Source organism: Brassica oleracea, chromosome C5, assembly GCF_000695525.1.
Source record: "Brassica oleracea var. oleracea cultivar TO1000 chromosome C5, BOL, whole genome shotgun sequence".
Lineage (NCBI taxonomy): Eukaryota > Viridiplantae > Streptophyta > Magnoliopsida > Brassicales > Brassicaceae > Brassica > Brassica oleracea.
This window is the reverse complement of record NC_027752.1, coordinates 26,111,427-26,115,799: the sequence shown is the minus strand read 5'-3', so window position 1 is coordinate 26,115,799 and position 4,373 is coordinate 26,111,427. Positions and strand designations below refer to the sequence as shown.

The 4,373-nt window shown below is 35.3% G+C and overlaps 1 pseudogene; it reads left to right on the top strand.

Moving 5' to 3' along the window:
- LOC106344867 overlaps positions 1 to 3,372 on the top strand; it is a 10,635-nt pseudogene extending 7,263 nt beyond the window's left edge.
- Positions 3,373 to 4,373: the final 1,001 nt, after the last annotated feature.

Sequence of the window (4,373 nt, the reverse complement as noted above, 5' to 3'; positions counted from 1 at the left end):
TTTTTGCATCCGGTTGCTGTTGAACAAGCCTCATGAATTCTCCAATCCCTTGAACGTATTCTTCCGTAAGCAAATTGGTGTTCGGATCCAAATGAGGTTTATCCATCCACGAACGATAATAAACTTCTGAAGACATGATTTTCACGGAATTGTTATGACTAAAGAGAATGAAGAGAGAATGAAGTGTGAATGAGTTGAATGAGGAGGGGTTGTATTTATAGGAAATTGGTTACGGACCTCCGACGACTTTCCGACGAAATTCCGACGGATGTAAAGCAGTCCGTCGGAATTCCGTCGGTATTGTCCAATCTCAAACGGCTATACAACGGTCATATATATGGTTCGTCGGAATTCCGTCGGAAAATACCGACGGAATTCCGACGACTTTGCTGTTAATCGGAATGTCGTCGGAAATTCGTCGGAATATACCGACGAACTTCCGACGACTACAACGGTTACATTTTTTATCGGAATGTCGTCGAAAAGTCGTTGGAAAATTCCGACGAACCATATTTCATCGGAATTCCGTCGGAAATAGCCGACGGAATTCCGACGACTTAATTTTTTTGGATTTGGTCGGAAATTTTTCAGTGTTCCGTCACAAATGTCCGACGACCTTGGTGTCCGTCGGAACCTCCGTCGGAATTCGGTGTGTTTTCTTGTAGTGTGTCTCTTTTTAACAGGTTTTTGTAAATCTACGATTGCATGTCTTTGGGGGTGCGCTGAGTAATACTCGCCTAGTCGATGCTGAAGAAGCTGTTTCAGGTAATATCTAACTAGTTTTTATATTTCATGTGACGTTTTGCTTTTGTGTATTTGTTTCCCAATTTGTTTTTGGAGCTTTAACCAATGGTTAAGTGTTGAGTTCTCCTTCATTTATGGAATGCAAAAAAGTATGGATGATACTTTCTTTGTTTCTTTGTAGTGCTTGATACTTCTACTGGTGTATGGGTTGATACTTCTAATGAAGTTATGCGACGTAGTCTCCATGCTGCTGCATCGGTTGGCAGCCGCATATATGTGTATGGTGGGATTAGAGAAGGTAATTATTTTGATACTTCTAAAGAAGTTATGCGACGTAGTCTCCATGCTGCTGCATCGGTTGGCAGCCGCATATATGTGTATGGTGGGATTAGAGAAGGTAATTATTTTGACTTTTTTCGCATATACCTAAGCACTGGTAATTTTGCAGCTTTCATTTTCTTTACCATTTTTTTGTGTAGGTGTATTACTCGACGATTTACTAATCTCTGGAGAACTTTTAAGTTCTGGACCAACAGTCCCATCCTTTTTGTGGAGGTCATATATCTGAACTTCTTACACCCTTTTAGTCTATGCATAATCTGACTTTAAAAATCCCTCTTTTATAGTTTATTGGGTAGATCGCCAAACACTCCATGGCCGCCTGCGAGTGACATGAACGATGGTTATAAGCCAAATTTCTCCAAAGAGAAGTTACATGACTTGGTTAACAAGGTTTGAAAAAAAAAACAAATTCTCTACATCTTCACATACTTCATGCACTTACTTGGTTGATGTCTAGGTCATCTCAACGTTGTTAAGACCTCAAACTTGGGAACCTCCTGTCGATAGAAAGTTCTTTTTGAGCTTCCATGAATTGGCTGAGCTGTGCTTCGCTGCGAAGCAAATCATCGAGCAAGAGCCAACAGTGTTGCAACTATATGCTCCAATTAAAGTCTTTGGAGATCTCCATGGTCAATTCGGTGATCTGATGCGGCTATTTTACGAGTATGGATATCCTTCAAGGCAAGGAGATATCTCGTAAGTTCAATACCAAAGATGTCTTTCTAAGTCATTATGCCCATGACTAGTCACTGAACAATTGTTTATAATATATAATGTGCCTTCAGGTATATTGATTATTTATTTTTGGGAGATTATGTTGACCGAGGAAAACACAGCTTAGAGACCATATTGCTGCTTGCTTTGAAGGCGAGAGATAGTCTATATACATCATCTATATTGATATTGATAATAGCTTTTTATTATTTTGTTTTCATCTTCGAAGATACGTACGTATATGTGTCTTTTGTGCAGGTTGAATATCCGAAGAACATCCATTTGATCCGTGGAAATCATGAGGCTGAAGCGACGAATACAGTGTATGGCTTCCTAGATGAATGCATAGAAAGAATAGTACGTGTCTGTCAATCTGTTCACAGAATATATATTTTCTACTTGTTCTTGGCTAATGAAGTAATGATAATCTTTTTCTCTGTAAACCACCAGGAGTGTAACGATGGGAATCGTGCATTTAAATTGATTAATGATTTTTTCAGTCATCTTCCCCTTGCTGCCCTAATCGAGAAGAAAATTTTCTGTGTACACGGTGGGATTGGTTCCTCAGTATTCACAATGAAACAGATTACAAATATCAAGAGGCCCGTTGATATGGATTGCGAATATAATTACAAAGTTGTCAAAGACTTATTATGGTAAAATAAAAAAACATCCACTTTTCTACTAATTCTTACTTATTTTCCAAGCTTCTGTCTTCTACATATAAACAGATCTGATCCTACAGCGCATGATAGCATTTTAGGCATAGGAGTAAATGAAAGAGGGCCCCATGTTGTCTCTTTTGGGGTAAAAATTCTTTCTTTTCTTTAGATAACATTTCAAGCTCTCGGAAACTAATAAGGCATGGTGTCTTATATATATATATATGCAGCCTGATAGGGTCAATGCATTTTGTGAGAGTAATGATATAGATATGATTATAAGAGGGCACGAGTGTGTACTTGATGGTTTCGAAAGATTTGCACAAGGAAAGCTCATTACTGTTTTTTCTGCTACAAACTACTGCGGTAAGTATTTTTGGTTTTATATATTGAAAACAATACAAACATCCTTTTGAAAATGTATTAGTCTCTCTTTGCACTAGGGTAAGAAAAAGAAAAAAAAATATTTTGGTATTGTGGTAAACAGGAAAGTTCAAAAATGCTGTAGCAATATTAGTTATTGGTAGAAATTTAGACGTTGTTCCTAAGTTGATTCATCCTCTTCCGCCTCCCATCTCACCTTCAGAAAACGTTCCGGACAAAGCATGGATTGAGGTAAGACCTTCTGGACCAGAATAGTTTTTCTTTACCATGTCGAAATGTATTATATAGATCATATCATGAAACATGTTTAGGTTGTTGTTTAGATTTATTTTTCTTTCTGCTACCAGTTATCTCTGTATTTTTTTCACAAATTTAAAAGTTTGGTATAAAATTTAACATTTTTACCAAAAAAAACATGTTTCTGTTGCTGAGTTTAAATATTGTTTTATAGGTGGACAGAGAGAGGCCGCCTACTCCAATTCGCGGGCAACGAAAGCCTGACTTTGAGCAAGGCTCAACTTCATAAAGAAGAGATTTTTTATTGGGAAGTTGCGGTTGAAGAGGTGAAAGCGTTCATCTGCATAGTGTGGAAGAAACTTATGATTATCATTTCTCTTTTTTTTGTCAATATGATTATCATTTATCTAGTCCCTAGCTTTTGTACTCTTATAACTTTTAAAGAACTTGTTTTACAACTATATTTGGTATTTGATGGGAGACTCAAGTTTCGAAGTGGATATTTTTTTGACCATTTTAAGAATAATTTTCATAATAATATATAGGGCAAATCTCCTAAATATATTTTTTATAGTTTTTTATTTAAAAATAGCCTACATATGGAAAAGTGACCAAAATAGGTTTTACATAAAGGTTAAGCGACAATTATATCTTCATTTATAAATATATACTAGATTTTGACCTCCGCGCCCGCGGGTGTATTTTAAAAAAAAATATGATTCTATTTGTTTTTATGTCACTATTTAGGGTTGGAAAAAAAACTCGAATTCGAAGAATCGAACCGATCCCAATCCGAAAAAGTAGAACCAAATCCGAACCAAAATTGATTAAATATCCGAATTATTCAAAATTTTGGTATTTGAAGAACTGAACCTAATCTGTTCCGAACTGAAATATTTTGGGTATCCAAAATAGATTTATATACTTATATATATTAATTATTTTTAGATTTAATATATATAAAAACGTCCATAATATATATGATACTTTTAAGTTCGTTTAAATACTTGAAAATATATACAAATAATCAACCGTAAATATCTAAAATAGTTAAAATATATTCAAAACTCCAAAAATACATAAATAATTATTAATTATCGATCCAAATATTTAAACCAAACCAATTTAAATTAGTTATCCAAATCCGAACTGGATCCTCAAAGATCTGAACCGAACACGAAGTTCCAAATAGACCCGAAAACGAACCCGAACGCCCACCCCTAATCACTATTATATATCTTATATGTGTCATCATATGTTACAAAAATATGTGTTATCATATAATTAATC